Source organism: Macrosteles quadrilineatus, unplaced genomic scaffold, assembly GCF_028750875.1.
Source record: "Macrosteles quadrilineatus isolate MER2022 unplaced genomic scaffold, UCM_ALF_1.0 Scaffold_5__1_contigs__length_97177068, whole genome shotgun sequence".
NCBI classification, from domain to species: Eukaryota; Metazoa; Arthropoda; class Insecta; order Hemiptera; family Cicadellidae; genus Macrosteles; species Macrosteles quadrilineatus.
In genome coordinates, this window is record NW_026542598.1 from 76,609,173 (window position 1) to 76,627,766 (window position 18,594).

Consider the following 18,594-nt stretch of genomic DNA (forward strand, 5'->3'; position numbering starts at 1 on the left):
CCATTAATATATTTTTAATAAAAAATTTTCCAATTTAGTATTTTAAATTTTCACGACAATGGTCAAACGATAACGCATCTGCAATGATTTTAATCTAGATTATTATCCTGGTAAAGCCTGTATAGGAATAAAACAAAACTACTAACTTTTTAAAATTCAAATTTGACCAGCTGTGTCAACTGTTCATTCTGCTGGTGTCAGCAATGAGCAGATGCTGATTCCTTGTCTGTGCTGATGCTGATAGCAACGGCGCCGTCTGCCCAGTGCTGATGCCCGGGTCATCATTGTGAAATACTCGTACGATAAATTGTCAAAGAGAGTTTTGTAATTTCACGCAGTTTTATATTTGTATTGTATGCAGTATATTTTTTTTGTTTTTGTTTCAACATAATTTCATGGTTAAAGTTGGTTTTTAATTTTACGCAAATAAACCTTGTTGTGATTGTAATCGGATTGTGCAGTTAATTTTACGATACACAAATCAGTATAGTTTGGTTTTAGTTTACAGAATTATAAAATAAACAAGTCTACAATTCAAATTATTAAGAATACAATATACACAAAGTTTAATAAATACACAATGCACTGTTCCTAAGAACAATGTGAATAATTTCATCACACAATCTATAAAAGTGAAGTGTAAAATTAAAATTAAAAAGTTATGAATGCAGAAAGAAATATTTGAAAAAAGGTAGAATACAATAGTAAGAAAACCCCTTAAAAATTTCAATCTAGAACAAATAATGTATTTAATGTACGTAAAATGATACATTAGATAATATCATAGATAAAAGGAGTATAGACAAAGGAGTATGTCTACTTCTTTTAATCTATGATAATATACATAAGTTAAATGTACAAAATGTAATTGAAGTACCCATCTAACAGTCACATAATATGGCCGTGGATAGTGGATGAACATTTCTTTGTTCCAAGTTACAACTGACTGATGAGTGAAAAGTATCCACAGCATTTGTCGCCAAGTACAATATGGTCGAGTTCACTTCGGATGTGAAGTGATAGTGATAATGTCCGGATAAAACCGGCGAATAGCGGTTTGAGCCAGGCTAGCATGCGATTACCTTAATTTTACTTGAATTTGTAGTACAAACATTGTTGAATGGTTTTTTACGTCAGTCGGTATGTTATCACGTGTCAAAGACTTCATTGTAGATCAGAATATAAGCGATGTTACAATAGAATAAGTTTTCTTTGAAAATTCTAAATGGATGTTTAAACAAAATTACAATCCGTCTAAAATGTTCATTCAGACGTTACGTTGACTGCAGTGGGATGTAATACATACCTAGCATTGGAATTGGATACTGCAACGTTGAAGCCTTTGGATATTGCGGTAGATCAAAATCCGTCTAAATTCTGTTGTGAAAAACTTAAATAACACACGAACCTTCATTTATTTGTTTTTAGCTAATTTCCTTATAAAGAAGTAGCTACAGTATTACCGTAGGTGGCACAGTAAAGACCTATTTTTTTTTTTTAATAGGCCCGGGACCGATTTACTTTTTTCATTTTGATGTCTCCAGAGGCCAAAAGTGAACCTGATAACTTGGAAATTTTTGTCAGATTTTGATGAAAGGCCTGAAATGTGTAGGGCGGAATAAACTTGGATGAGTTCGCGTACAAACATGATCGGATCATGTGGACGAAGTTTTAAGTGGGTTTTTTAAAGTAAAATTATGTTTATTTTTTTGTTTTTGGCCCTTAAAACATAGAATTTTTGAATTTCAGTCTATTTTGTAAAAAAAATAAAATAATGTAGTATATTGAAGTGTTTATTGAACAATTTTTGGTTACGGTTGTAAATTTAAATTCCCATGTTATTCGTATAAAGAATAAGTAAACTGTTGCATGTTGTTTACTAGTTCATGGATATATTTTAGACATACTTGTTAAAGCTATTTATTCCATACTGAGCTATTAATATTTTACTAAAATACACAGTATTGCCCTATCTGCAGCAGCAAACCTAGGTACTCATTAAACCTTCTGTTATTTAAACAGTTTTAAGTGAAAATCAAATCAAGAAAATGGAAATTTGCTAGTCTGCAGGTTTGCTGCTGCGGGTGATATCCAGTTACGTGTAATCGTGCTAATGTATACTACACACTTTTCTTCATTTGAGGTCACATTTTCTACTTGCAGCACACAATATAGTGCATATTCTCAATTTACCCCCCCCCCCCCTACTTAACAATAAAAGGCAAATATTTGGGTTCGCAGTTGATCTAGGTCATAATGATGCTAAATCGAGTTTTTTAAACCATAATATATTATGATTAAATAACTCGGTATCTAAACACGCCCATATTACATGCTGCAGATTAGATAACCAACCGAACAAGATACATATTGCTTGCTATCAGTGTACTATGGTCTCGACATTTCACTTTGAGATATACACGGTTTTTGAACGCGTGATACCTTTTCTAAACGTGATTTTAATTGTTATATTTTATATTATTTCTGTATATATGGTAATTAACAGGATTTAATTTTGAGGATAATGTAAAGGTAACACAGTTAATTGTGTTAAGTATCAATCCGACGTTTTCAACTAACTAATTTCCATTTTCCTTTTAATTTGTGTTTATAAACCATCGGATTCTTTTTTGAACGGTAAAAAATTAGTAAATATTCCATTTTTTTTTAATACTACACATAAACCTTACTTCCCCTAATGGAGGAAGTTTTCGATGTTGATTTGAAGAACGAAAATTGTCATAAGGCTTGAACTATATATATTTAGACACTTATTTACTGTACAGTGATCAATTTGGGCAAGTCTTCAATACGAGTATCTCAAAACTAACTGATACTGTATATAGAAATTTGGTCTAAGATGGTACTCCTAAACGTATTAACTATAGGCCTGGTAAATCTTGTCTTTGCAGTATACAAAACTACATGCCTCAAATAATATAAATGCTCAAACTTGGCTTATAACCTGACCAGTTAAGAAATAGTTAGCAATAATTGTGAATGCGATCAGCCCAAAAATAAACTAATGGAGAAAACTAAAATCTGATCTGTTTGTGGCATATAACAAGGTTATTGTTGTTCATAGAAATTCTAAAATTTGTATAGACCCATCTGATATAGTTTTAAACCCACACGCACCGCGAGTATTTACTACGTCTCAATACATATTTCATGTTGTGTGTTTGTACAGCTGGATCAATGCAAACACTTCATCTCGAGTATAGTCTGTACACGTATTCTACGACGCACCACTACTGTACAATCAACACACTGAGCATGTCTTATACATTGCCAATATAATTACAATAAGGCGCAACAACAATGTTGACTTAAGTACTGTGAAAACACTCACACTACCTTTACTTACTCAACCTTTATAATATAGCAAATTCAAATTGAGTGTTTAGATAATGTAGATGTTATTTACATACATACAAGAATATGGATGTTTGTCCTGGAATAGGTCAACGAAATACATACAATGCAAGTACAGAAAACTTACACATATCGACAAGATATAGGTACATGTTTGCCATTTAGTAATATCATATAGAAACAACTTTTCGAGTGATGTTAGAATTTATCGCCTATACTAAACTCTATTGTCTATGCCTATACTGTACCACATAATAAAGTATTCTTGTCAGCTGGCGATATAAAAATGAAAACTCCAAGTTGAAGTTGTGAGATCGTATTAAATATGAAACACAGCTCTATCCATCTTATCTTCTACAGATAAAAAGTTCTACTACATACCTCTACCCTACATTTAGCATTCGCCAGGTGTTTAAAGTAGGCCAAGTTTGCCCACCTAATGCACATGTTGTGCTGCAAATGTTCCAACCGTTAGTCACCATACCCACATGTTCTGTGCTCTGTAGGCCGTTGTCGATGTATCTTCATAGATAATCTTGCACGTGGTCTAGCGAATCCTGTAGCGAAGATTATCTGTGATGACGTCTTTGAACACAGGTATGTTGACGGGGTGTGTTTGTCTAGATATTGTGTCTGAATAAAGATAATCTCGGACGTGCTCACGTGAATCTTGTTGTGAAGATTATCTGTTATGACGTCTTTTAACGTTATATTGACGGGTTGTGTTTGTATAGATGTCTGACTAAAGCTTAGTAGTGTATGCTTTTTTCTTTGTGAATTTTAGAGGGTGGTTAGCTTATGAATGATGTAAATTATTGTACAATTTACGCCTACAAAGTGTTCCAAGACACAAATGTCGTCATTACACCCTCTTAAAGTAACAATAAAAGAGTTTTAATACATACTTTGTAGAATTATAGGGACTTCAATAATACAAAGCTTGTCACTGGGGTTAATTGTTGAAGAAACCATTATCTTCAACAATTAAGATGCTCCGCTTCATACGTTCTAAACACAAGCCTTTGATGAGCCTAATTCAAGGTTGTAAGAGGCCGGCAACCTCTTAAAATTGTACATGGTGTGTCCTGAAAATTGGTGGTGTAAATGTTTGTAAAATCGAAGATGAAATACTTTAAAGAATCAGTCAGTTGTGGTGATTCAATGACGCAGTCATCCCGAAGACCAAGATGGTATTTCTACGTAATACTTCAAGTCCCGGATCTTGATATTGCAATGATGACTTCGCCAATAGCATTGACTATTACAGTATCATTGACTATAAATAGTCGATTGTAATAACTGCCACCTTAAAGGGCATCGCGAACGTATAGTGGTCTGGTCTTTACCATGAAGCTACGAATCCGCCGTCGAGGCGTCCATGAAGACTACGAATCCACCGTCCAGGCGTCCATGAAGACTACGAATCCGCCGTCCAGGAGTCCATGAAGACTACGAATCCACCGTCCAGGAGTCCATGAAGACTGCGAATCCACCGTCCAGGAGTCCATGAAGACTACGAATCCACCGTCCAGGAGTCCATGAAGACTGCGAATCCACCGTCCAGGAGTCCATGAAGACTACGAATCCACCGTCCAGGAGTCCATGAAGACTACGAATCCACCGTCCAGGAGTCCATGAAGACTACGAATCCACCGTCCAGGCATCCATGAAGACTACGGTAATCACTGCTTCGAATTCGCTTCGAATGGTTCTAAATTGTTGGATGGATTCTTCTTAAAAAAATGTCCTTGACATATTAAATAAGTATACAGTAGATGTAACCTATGTCAGTATACTCGATACCCAACGTACATTTGCTCGTGTTATCATGTAAGTGTTTGTTTAACATACAACTCCGCCGCAGTGCTGAAAGTGGTTTGTGGGAGGCGTGTTTTACACATGGGGTGCTTGTTGAGCTGCTACCACAACCCTTATGCCAGACTCGGTGAGTAAAAAATGACCTTAAGAGGATGTAATTAAATTCTTGACGAATCATGAGTTCGAAAAAAAATTAAATAGCGTCAAGTGTGCTATTGCGTATCCGGATTGTTACTAAAATGATATGAACAATCGGGGGTCGGGGGGGGGGGGCGAAGAATTGTCAATTAAATATGGTGGTATTTTAAACCCAATTTTAAAGATAGTAAGTAGCCTTAAGAAATCTAAGGATGAAACATGGTACTTTCGTAATCGGGAGAGAGACAAAACCTTTGGTTCTTGGTTGACCTATATTTTTTCCAAAGAAGAGTTTTTAATCTTACTTTGTAATCTTACTTCTACCTGTAGTTGGGGAAGGTGATTGGGAGGGAGGTGAGAGGGCTTTCATCCCTTGAAAGGGTAGTTATGTAATATGTTAGGTTAGGTCTGGAAGTGAGGTTAGGTTCGCAATCAGCTTCTTCTGGAGGCTCTTGTGAAGTCTCTTACGTTCTTCATTCCCGGTTATTTTAGTTGTAGGACAGTAGACTATTTGAAATCTGTCGAAATCAATTTATTTATATTTTCTGTCATAACCTACTTACTTGATAAAACATGGTAACTTAAGTACTATTAGTTGGTTGAAGTTTTGTCGAAGAAATCTCGAGACCTTGAAGCATCGAGGTGTATTTAAAACTAATTATGAAAATGTAAATGATGGTGTATGCGTTTGCCCGCCAAACTTGCTCCTTTAGACATTCTGTATGTAGTTTTACTCCTTCAAAGTGCTTGATATTTATTAGAATTTAACCCTTGACTGTAGTTTTTATTACGTTGAACTGGACACCTTTGGATTGCCAGTCGAACAAACCATTCTTCTCAGTCGAGTTAAGAGTTAGAGGAGATTCGTTAAACAGAGTCTGCACTGCAGTTGAATCCATCTGCGCAGTCGTAGTCAATTCATGAAAGAGGGGAGGGGGAGGCTAGTGACTGCGCACGCGCAGAAGCGTTGGCCGGCGTGGCGCAGGAGCGCAGCGCGGTGAAGCAAAACTGAAACGAAGAATCCTAACCTCGGTCACGGTCGCCGCTGGTCGTTCAAGCGACGATAACCCGCCCAAATTACTTTGCGAACATTCTGAAAGTCTAAAGCACTTCCGCACGGTGCTCGGTCGTGGGTAATCTGGCGATTTCTAGTTTTGAAAACGGCTCATTGCAGTTCTAACTACTCTCAAAATGCTGGAATAGTTTTGTGTGTATACACGCAATCGTTTTTTTTTGTTTTTTTTCTTCTTTTTTTAAGGGGAAGGTTTGAACGATGGTCTATGTTCTTCATGTTTTCTAACGTCAGCCGTTTAATTTACACCTTTGAATATCGACTTTGGGCTTTGGATTACCGAAGTGGTCACATCAAAGTTGAAAAGCTATAGCCAACCGCTTACTGAAAGAGGAGGTACTTCGTTGAATGAAACCCTAGTATAATGTACTATTTACGTTGTAATTTTCTTAGGATTTCATATAATAGAGTTGATGGGGACGTAAAATTGCTATAGTTCCCTTTAAGTTATCCTTCCACTTTGGTAAGATTGAAAAGTTGGCGCAAAAGGATTTTCTGATGTATTTTCCTGCAGAAAACATAGTCATTCTATAAAGTATGTTCTTTCAAATCTAAAATGAGCTACAACTTCAATATAAGAGTGAAAATTACTAAAACTAGTTTATTCACAGAATACTTAGTACATATCTTAACAAATTTGAAATATTTTATATGTGGTCACAGATACTGGGTACATATTAACACATGAAAATAGTACACCTGCAATCCAGTATTGACAATTTCCAAATTATATTTTTATTATTTATTTAAGATTAAAATTTGGAATTTTTCCACTGATTATTTCAGCTGCACGTTTTAATATTGACCAAGAAACGTCTACAATATTATCGCAGAGCATACAAGCCTGTATACATAAGTAGTGGGGCGTGTGTGCGTGTGTTGTGCGTGTGTGTGAGGGGGTCGTTCACTCTATCACTTGTGACCCAAATACAAGATAACGCGTTTCTTTATTTTGAGAGCTATTTAAAGGCCACGTTACACTGTTTTCGTCACGTTCATTTCAGTTTCATTGCTCTTGGTCTAAAATAAGACATCTGTAATTAAGTTATCTTGAGGGAATACGTTTTATAATATTTTATTCAACCGTTTGATTTATTTGCATTTCTTAGAAGACCAAAGGAAAATAATGTGTTTCTACAAAGTTGTGTTTTTTTTCGGTTAAGATGGCTTGCAACAAGTTTTCGTTCTAGGTCCGAACTCTATTTTTGTAAGTCAATGTGAAATAAACAAAAAGTAATGAATTTTGATCGAGATTTCATTTCTCGAGAAAGTAAATACCTTCTGGACATTTTTGTATACATCTACCATTATGTTTATTCAGGTTGAAATATTATAACTAACTAGAAACCTTTTTTAGGGTTAGATTATTTTAGGTTAGGTTAGCTAGAACCGAGGCATAACTTAAATTGTGTATTTGTCCTTAACCCAATACGGTTCGGGCCTTGAGGATGTAATTAAGGATTAAACAAAAATTAATCTAATAGGTAAGGATATAATGGTTGTCGTACAAAAAAGGCCCTGTTTATGAAATATTTGATAACCAATAAATATAACATTGGTTAGGCCTATACAATGTTTTTAATTTTGAGGTTATGTTTGCTGAGAAACTACAACAATGAAGAGTCTCGACTGTGTAGTGAAGCGTCGTGTGGTTCGAAATCCATCCTGTCTCTACGACAAACCTTCTAGGCCTCGAAGAACAGGTTCTAGACGGAAAGTCTTTCTCCAGCCGTACGAAGTGTCAACTGACAGTTGTATTATCAGTGTTATCAGTGACATTGTCACAGTAGGTTGACCTTGAAACGCCCCCTCAGGGTCTACGTGCCGGTCGCAGCGTCTCGACCCATCAGCCCATCTCGCTCAATACCAAACTACGCACCACAACAGCCATAAGCAAACACGCAGTGTGTGGAAAACTACCTCGTTATTGTATGGTTTCGTGTGTAAGAAATATTCCTATAGCCTCAGCGTGTTTTACTGTTCTGCTCTACGATCTGACTGTTTTTTTTTTTTTTTTTTTTTTTTTTTTTTTTACTTTGCCCTGCGTTTTTCTGTTTTGGTGAAAAAAAACTGTTTAAACCCTGGGGTTGTAGATTTTTTTAGGTAGTATCTAGTATCTAATTAACAGATTAAAACTTTCTGGGTCGATTAGGATCGAAACAGAACTTTCAGATTTAAGGCTAAAATATCTGTACTATAACGACTCGTACGTGAATAAGCCTTGCTGGTTTACATAAATTCTTGTCTGACACTTCTCAAAAATCCATTACAGGTAGACTCCCTCTTATCTGGATAACGGGTTTTCCGGTTAAACCGACGTCCCCAAAAACTCGTTAAAACGGACCGTTTAAATGCATACCGTATACAGTATTTGACTTAAATTTAGGAGAGCATTGTATTTAGACAAGTGATCACGGGTCTGAGACCAGTCTTTCCCACGAGAACAGTCGTTTCAGTACCGCCCTCTTCCTGCCGATCTAGTCTGGTTAAACCGATGTGCTGATAAATGTCCGCCGAGTGTAGTCCGGTTAAACCGATGTCCGGTTAAAAGGTGTTCGGATAAGAGGGAGTATACTGTAATCGAGATATGTACGCCACCTAGGTTTAACCCAAATGTGAGTCAAGGATGTAGTGTAGTATGGTCTGAGATGATCTGTTTATTTTTGTTACTGACTATAGATCGTCTGTTTGATCAATCAGCTGGGATCACTTATTTAAAGTTAATGATCAGGAACAGCTGGGTCCAGTTTTGAACCGTAAAAAACTACTGTCTTCTCTCAAAATCGAACCGGTGACTTTTTGTTAGGTGAGCACTTGACTTTAATCACTCAGCTACTCCAAATAAGTATAAACACTTTAATTATGGTTTTTCAAGGAATATACAGTACTTTGCAATGTGTTTTTTCTGCACCAGGGTTGTGTTTAGGGACACGCTAGCATTCGTTATCACTTAGAAATATTTTATTGATGTTCAAATACACTCGTATTTTTACAATGTAGGTCTTAAACTATTTAACTAATTTTACAATTTATTTGAGTTAAAAGCAAAAGGGGGATAATAAACAATTGGGAAACTAGAGATCGATGTATACCCCAAGTGTATTTTAGGTCTGCTAACAGTCAAGGTAATGGTATATTTCCAGTAAAATCTATTAAAGTAAAAAAAATGAAAGTACTTTATAAAATGGGTTATCATAACAGCTGTATACAATCCAAATAATGTTTACAATCAAACATCTTCCTACCAACAAATCATAAATGTAGTAAATTAATTCTAGATGCTTTCTTCAGTGACGGTTTTCCTGCTTCTTCAAAACGGATTTCCCGTCCAAGTGGATAAATCAATCTTATGTCATATTGCACTAAAATTATCCACCAAACACAAACGTTTTTGTTTTCACCTGTTTTGCTAGTTTTCTGAGTGTCCTTGAGTAGTGTTTATCACTAGAGGTGATAGCACCATAGCACACAGTTACACTGTACACAGTGCTGTATCTTGTGACTCATCTACATAACCTTGTTAACAGTAAAGCTACAGCTAGAACACTCCACGTAGAGCGGCAAGTAACCTATGTTCACCTGTTTCGCTAGTTTTCCGAGTGTCCTTGAGTAGTGTTTATCACTAGAGGTGATAGCACCATAGCACACAGTTACACTGTACACAGTGCTGTATCTTGTGACTCATCTACATAACCTTGTTAACAGTAAAGCTACAGCTAGAACACTCCACGTAGAGCGGCAAGTAACCTATGTTCACCTGTTTCGCTAGTTTTCCGAGTGTCCTTGAGTAGTGTTTATCACTAGAGGTGATAGCACCACGGTACACAGTTACACTGTACACAGTGCTGTATCTTGTGACTCATCTACATAACCTTGTTAACAGTAAAGCTACAGCTAGAACACTCCACGTAGAGCGGCAAGTAACCTATGTTCACCTGTTTTGCTAGTTTTCTGAGTGTCCTTGAGTAGTGTTTATCACTAGAGGTGATAGCACCATAGCACACAGTTACACTGTACACAGTGCTGTATCTTGTGACTCATCTATATAACCTTGTTATCAGTAAAGCTACAGCTAGAACACTCCACGTAGAGCGGCAAGTAACCTATGTTCACCTGTTTCGCTAGTTTTCCGAGTGTCCTTGAGTAGTGTTTATCACTAGAGGTGATAGCACCATAGCACACAGTTACACTGTACACAGTGCTGTATCTTGTGACTCATCTACATAACCTTGTTATCAGTAAAGCTACAGCTAGAACATTCCGCGTAGAGCAGCAGGTAACCTATGTTCACCTGTTTTGCTAGTTTTCTGAGTGTCCTTGAGTAGTGTTTATCACAAGAGGTGATAGCACCATAGCACACAGTTACACTGTACACAGTGCTGTATCTTGTGACTCATCTACATAACCTTGTTATCACTAAAGCTAAAGCTAGAACATTCCGCGTAGAGCAGCAAGTAACCTATGTTCACCTGTTTTGCTAGTTTTCTGAGTGTCCTTGAGTAGTGTTTATCACAAGAGGTGATAGCACCATAGCACACAGTTACACTGTACACAGTGCTGTATCTTGTGACTCATCTACATAACCTTGTTATCACTAAAGCTACAGCTAGAACACTCCACGTAGAGCAGCAAGTAACCTATGTTCACCTGTTTTGCTAGTTTTCTGAGTGTCCTTGAGTAGTGTTTATCACAAGAGGTGATAGCACCATAGCACACAGTTACACTGTACACAGTGCTGTATCTTGTGACTCATCTACATAACCTTGTTATCACTAAAGCTACAGCTAGAACATTCCGCGTAGAGCAGCAAGTAACCTACGTTCACCTGTTTTGCTAGTTTTCTGAGTGTCCTTGAGTAGTGTTTATCACAAGAGGTGATAGCACCATAGCACACAGTTACACTGTACACAGTGCTGTATCTTGTGACTCATCTACATAACCTTGTTATCAGTAAAGCTACAGCTAGAACATTCCGCGTAGAGCAGCAGGTAACCTATGTTCACCTGTTTTGCTAGTTTTCTGAGTGTCCTTGAGTAGTGTTTATCACTAGAGGTGATAGCACCACGGTACACAGTTACACTGTACACAGTGCTGTATCTTGTGACTCATCTACATAACCTTGTTAACAGTAAAGCTACAGCTAGAACACTCCACGTAGAGCGGCAAGTAACCTATGTTCACCTGTTTTGCTAGTTTTCTGAGTGTCCTTGAGTAGTGTTTATCACTAGAGGTGATAGCACCATAGCACACAGTTACACTGTACACAGTGCTGTATCTTGTGACTCATCTACATTACCTTGTTATCACTAAAGCTACAGCTAGAACATTCCACGTAGAGCAGCAAGTAACCTACGTTCACCGGTTTCGCTAGTTTTCTGAGTGTCCTTGAGTAGTGTTTATCACTAGAGGTGATAGCACCACGGCACACAGTTACACTATACACAGTGCTGTATCTTGTGACTCATCTACATAACCTTGTTATCACTAAAGCTACAGCTAGAACACTCCACGTAGAGCAGCAAGTAACCTATGTTCACCTGTTTTGCTAGTTTTCTGAGTGTCCTTGAGTAGTGTTTATCACAAGAGGTGATAGCACCATAGCACACAGTTACACTGTACACAGTGCTGTATCTTGTGACTCATCTACATAACCTTGTTATCACTAAAGCTACAGCTAGAACACTCCACGTAGAGCAGCAAGTAACCTATGTTCACCTGTTTTGCTAGTTTTCTGAGTGTCCTTGAGTAGTGTTTATCACAAGAGGTGATAGCACCATAGCACACAGTTACACTGTACACAGTGCTGTATCTTGTGACTCATCTACATAACCTTGTTATCAGTAAAGATACAGCTAGAACATTCCGCGTAGAGCAGCAAGTAACCTATGTTCACCTGTTTGCTAGTTTTCTGAGTGTCCTTGAGTATTGTTTATCACTAGAGGTGATAGCACCATAGCACACAGTTACACTGTAGAAGTACAGTGTAGTACCGTGTAGAAGTACAGAGCAGCAAGTAACCATCGAACTATATAACACTTCGATGCAAGTAATATACGTTCAACCGATATCATTCACTGTACTAACTAGCTCGGTCCGTGAACTGAAACAAAGTTTAATATGGTTTAATTCAATCACAAGGTCGCCTGTTGTAGTACTAATTGTTTCTGACTGATATCTTTGACTGTGAATACTGATTGATTTAGAAACTAGACATTCTATTTTTATCCCTATGTTATACTTGCTGTCAGTTTTTTTTATCAAAATTTACGTAGTTCAGCCTCTGACAGATTGAGCTGATACAAAATCGCTGATTTCTATCGAAATGTGGAATTTTTACTGATCGGAACGAGTTTGTTGTAAAATGCATCTTTTATGTCACGTTTACTATCTCAGTAACAAATACCCCCGCCGCAGCAAACCTTACCGCCTAGTAAACCGTGCCACCTACAGTAATAGCTACTTCCCCATAGGGAAATTCGCTAAAAGGAAGAAAATAAAGTTTTAGGTCCTTTATCTGGCTCATTCATTCACCTATGTTCTTTTCGCAACAGCTTTGTCCATGTGGATGGGAAGTCTACTTCAGTGTACGGGTGTAAATGCTTATGCTATTACTTTGCGCTAACGAAATAACATTAAACACTAAACACTTTTACAGAGACGTACTGTTGTTTGAAGTATTGAATTATTCCGTAGAATTGGAGTGGAGGACTTGTGTAGCTTAGACTTATCAGCTTTTCCTAGCTAGGACCAGCATGGAAACTAAGTTGTCAAATATCATTCGTTATTTGTATTATTTTATGATTCGGACGGTTGTAACCCCTTATTTATAACGTACTCGAAGAAAATAAGGTACTCGTGGAGATCAGATTGATTATCTTGTATTCGGGGAAATTCTTTACAACATTGACCTGATAGACTTTTCCTTTTGGGGTTTTTTACATGGCTCTAATAACCTCCAAACCATTTGGTTGCGATGTTTTAGCAGCTAAAAAAAACTTGGGTCGCCGGAAGACTGCCCCCGGAAAACTAACCCCCCCCCCCCCCCCAAGCAGGTTCCTACGTTATATTGACGTCAGAGACCGGGGGGCAGTTTTCCAGTCACGGACTCTCAAATTTAGTTGTCAAACAGTTCTAATCTAAACTAACCTAACCAACCAAACTTGCTGTAACATTTCGAAAATCTGTTTTATATTCTGTTTTATTGGTCCACTTTATTCAAAGGACCATACACGGATATGAAAACGCGATGAAGCGGACATACACTACTCCCTAGAGATTAACATGGAAATCAATGCTATTCCATGCCAGACGCAATGAAAGTGATACTACAATCGCTGCAATGGCTACTTCCAAATGTCTCATGAAAAGTTACAATCGGCGCCCGACTAGGGTTTATCCCTTGCTTTATGTGTATTCTGAGACTCCTCGTTTTGTGCTTTTGAGAATTGGAACAGTATCTTGTTGAAATATGACCAATTTATTGCCTCAAGTGTCTAGCTTCTGAAAATATTCGCTATCACTGTTACAGATTATTTGTATAGCTGGTTTAGTTCGTTGTAGAAATTTTAGGGGGAATTTTTGGTTTGATAAAAGGTAAAGTTAAGTTCTTGGGTGTCGCAAAGGGAAATGTTGTGTTTGTTAATGGACATAAGGTAATGTAAGGTTAGGTTAATCTTGGGTATCACAAAGGGAAATGTTGGATTTGTTAATGCACATAAGATAATGTTAGGTTAGGTTAATCTTGGGTATCGCAAACATTGAGATATAGATTATAACTGGAGTCACTACTCTCTGGTTAAACGTTAGAGAAAAACGTACCACTGTTTTGGCTGGTTTGTTTTTGGTGTTTCGTGTTGTTATGTTGGCCGTGTGATCGGTTGGTGGGATGCTGTCAAATAATTTCAATTCATTCTAACCTAACCATACTATTCATTTGGGGTTATGTTATCCGTTATTTCAAGGACTTGTATCAAAAACTTATTTAAGTTATTGCACGTTAAAACCTCTGTATTTAAAGTTATATTATAAATGGTTTTTGTTTGATAGTAAATAAATACTAACTTATTTACCTCTTTTCAAACTATGTGGTAAATATAGGCTAGTCAAGTTTCCTGGTTTGGAGATATTGGTTTAGGCCAATAGGCCTATGGCATTTGATTAAATAACGACCATCGGTTTAAATGGGTTGCTCTTGTTCGTAAAATAAATAAATAAACTTATATTGCAACCATAATGTTGAGTTGGCAGAGATTTTTGTTTACCACATATCAACAAAACAGGATGACGCCATCTTGATTTTGCCTGTAATTTGACAAGTCCCACCAACCCGATCACCCGGCCAACCTAACAAAACGAAACTCTAAAACAAAACCAGCAAAAACAGTGGTACGTTTTTTGAACACAGAGTGGTTACTCCAGTTATAATGTTATAGCTCAGTGATCGCAAAGGGAAATGTTGGTAATGTACATAAGGTAATGTTAGGTTAGGTTAATCTTGGGTATCGCAAAGGGAAATGTTGGGTTTGTTAATGCACATAAGAATGTTAGGTTAGGTTAATTTTGAGTATCGCAAAGGGAAATGTTGGGTTTGTTAAATAAGGTAATGTTAGGTTAGGTTAATCTTGAGTATCGCAAAGGAAAATGTTGGGTTTGTTAATGTACATAAGGTGACGTAAAGTTAGGTTAACATTGGGTATCGCAAACCGAAATGTTGGGTTTGTTAATGTACATAAGGAAAGTTAGGTTTGGTTAATCTTGGGTATCGCAAAGGGAAATGTTGGTAATGTACATAAGGCAATGTAAGGTTAGGTTAATATTGGGTATCGCAAAGCGAAATGTTGGGTTTGTTAATGCACATAAGGTAGTGTTAGGTTAGGAAAATCTTGGGTATCGCAAAGGGAAATGTTGGGTTTGTTAATGTAAATAAGGTAATGTTAGGTTAGGTTAATCTTTTGTATCGCAAAGGGAAATTTTGGGTTTTTTAATGTACATAAGGTAATGTAAGGTTAGGTTAATCTTGGGTATCGCACAGTGGCCTTTTAAGGTCAAGTTCAAGATAGGTTTTATTGCATTACATTTTGTGCCAAGCCGCAATAACCTTTCGAGAAGACAGCAGACAGACATTCGACATTTTTAAACTGTATTCATTTTATATTATTTATCTCAATGCTCTAAACGTGTCTATAGACTATAGACTATAAACGTTTTTTATAGACTGGTTGTCGACGAAACCAGTCCAGCTATCGCTAACCGATAAGAACGATATGAGGAAGAGGAACTTGAGTCTATGCATCGATGTATAGGTCTAGAGCTAGAGGTATAAGAAATCGTTGAACAGTTACGGAAAATGGCCTTTTGCTGTAAGTATTGACAAATAGAATAAACTAAATAAATAAACACACAGAATGAAGAGAATGCTAAAACAATATTGGTGGTGTGGGTGAATAAGATGAAAGAACTGACATTTGTACCACTATTGCTAGTCAGGTTAACTTTTCGGATGATTCAACAATTTGAACATGTACATCTTTCCTACATCTTTTTCCGTTGGGGAAAAAGCACATTTTGGTCTTGCTTTGGTGGTGTTGTACCAAGGGGAGTATTTTGCATTGTTGGTATAGAACCTTTCTTTAAGCTTAAGCTAGATATTTTTCCTTGGTTTCTTCAGTATTCAAGTGAAAGTGGGAGATACACCCATCGTATTTGCTTTGGCCTTGGTTTTGGTTGGTCAGGACTCAGGAGACTAGCTTTACTTTCTCCGCTCTGTCCATGCCCGACCTGTCCCAATGGATACTATAGTGTACTCTAATACTAGTATTACTGTACGATCGTTGACTATAGATCAAGGGATTTTTGGGGTTTAGCTTTGACACCAACTATCAGAATCCAATAGTTAATGGTTTTAGTCAACGGTAAGCGTTGAAACATTTGAAATTTACTACTCAAATCTCAATTAGAACACGTGTTTTACAATTACCGTTAACTAAATACAACTACAGGCAAAAATGTGTTGTGGACCACTTGCTCAAAGCACTAACTTCATGATTGCAAAATAGAACAATGCTTTCATTTCAATAATTTAGCTGAAGATTCAGCTGTTAAAATTTACAAATTATTTTTGGCGCCGTGGTAATTTTGGAGTTATAAAATCTCAAATATTTGTACGCCCGACACAAGAGTTGATTCCTAGCCAACTACGCCCCCATCCTTCTGAAGTGATGTTTATTGACTTCCGGGTCAGACTTTACTGTACATAGTGTTATAGTGTATTTACTGTTATAGTGTTATTGTTACTTTGTGTTTCCGAAGTAATATTACTGAATAATGAGTAATTGGTTCAAGTTTCACACTTGCCTATGTGCAACGAAAAGTAAATCAAATGTAGTATATTTTTGATGGGTTATATCAACGAGTCTCACAAATTCAACATTGTGTGCTACCACGTACGCCGCTTATAAGGTTATTTAGTCGAATTTGAATTTGTCGTCGGTATTTAGGATAAAAAAATCAATGTTAACTAATCCATATGTGAGGCTTGGAGGAGGGACAGAAGTTTCGCTTTGGAATCTTTAAGTATACATTACCGGTATATAATATATTAAAAATTTGACTTTTTGAATCTGTTTGAGGTTTGGTTAATGTAATTAGGGTACTTAACCATATTAATTCGTTCGTCTTCATTTTTACTGTACGGATTTCTATTTCTGTGGACTTCCTGTAACCGAAGATGAAAGAACACTTTAAAACTAATAGAAGCTTTTTGTGTTTTTAAAGTAAAAAATAGAGGAGTAGTATTTTTTCAAATTTTATTGATCGTGTATATCACAATCGTAGTCAAAAGAGAAATGTGGTTTTAGATTTCTCGAGAGTTTACCTTATCAAAATGTCTGCAACTCTCAATTGTGGTTTAAAAACCACAATTCTGTGTTTGCAACGCTTCCTAAAACACTTATTTTCTCCTACCTCAAGATTTTCTTTGATGCATATGTAACAAAGAAGGCGTATGAAAAAATTATACATTTTAAATGAAATTTAGATTGACTATTGTAATCTTTCTTCAAATGATGGTCGAGATAAATAACAAAGTGAAACTACACGTAAACGACTCAGCAACGCTTATCTTCATTTGATTGTAATCAACAAATGACTATCAGCTGATAGATTTTTATAAATTTCGAACGACAATCACTCTATTTTGTTTGTATATCGACTTATCTGTAATGTATAAATGATTAGTTTCTTATCGCATTTGTTTACCGAACAAGATATCAAATTATTGAACTAGCCAACGCAATCGTCAATGATATCTTTGACCGTGACACTATTGTTAACTACTTGTTTACAAAAGCAAAAGCTTGTTATATTCGTGTTTGTACAAAAATAAAATAATCGATTATAAATAGTCTCAGATCTTATTTTACAGTTTCCCCCTTAAAACTTGAATTTTCTTTGGGTAGAAATCTATTTTGAGTAAGCCTAATAGCACAGAAAACCTGTGGTAATAGGGATGTTATGTAATAATGTTGTAGACGAAATAGAATTTTGCGTAAATCTTTTTCTAGGATATATTTGTATGTATTACAGTATTTGCTTTCAAGATGATATTTTTATGGGAGTCCATTTTTAACACGACCTATGGTTAATTTTAATTCAGAATAAATGATGCTAGTCCAGGCAACGAAAGGGTATAGAGGGAAATGTTTGGAACACAATTTCTGACTTCGTAACTTTGTTTAGTATAGTTAGGAGGTTAACATACCAAAAGTCCCCGCCTCTAGCCCTTGTGCTGTGGGGGAGGGGGGGGGGGCTTGAAGGTACCATTTTTTGGTTTTTTGCTAATATCTTGGAAACCATGCGTCCAAGTGAAATTATGCTAATATACAAAATGAAAGCTTATTAAATTTCCAGCAAGTTTGTAATTTACTATTTTTCGATATCTTGTATGGTTTTCGTGTTATTTGCCATCAAAAGTTTGTAAATTCGGAAAAATACATTTTTTTCTCATGTTTTTTTGTTCTTTTTGACAAGTTTCCTCTCAAACTATGCACCCAAAAAATAAATGCTGGGCATAGGGTTGTAGAAAATTAAATTCCCTTCAATAATATATATGACTTTACTAGTTTACCTCCTTCCGTTCAGATTTTAAAGCAAATTAAGCGTCAGTATAAAAAAATTAAATTTAATTAAAATTT

At 36.4% G+C, this 18,594-nt stretch overlaps 1 protein-coding gene across 4 annotated transcripts in view; it reads left to right on the forward strand.

Annotated features, from left to right (window-relative positions):
• LOC128994322 (MAP kinase-interacting serine/threonine-protein kinase 1-like) overlaps positions 1-18,594 on the forward strand; it is a 128,346-nt gene that overhangs the window by 86,321 nt on the left and 23,431 nt on the right. The gene's annotated exons all lie outside the window — the stretch shown is intronic.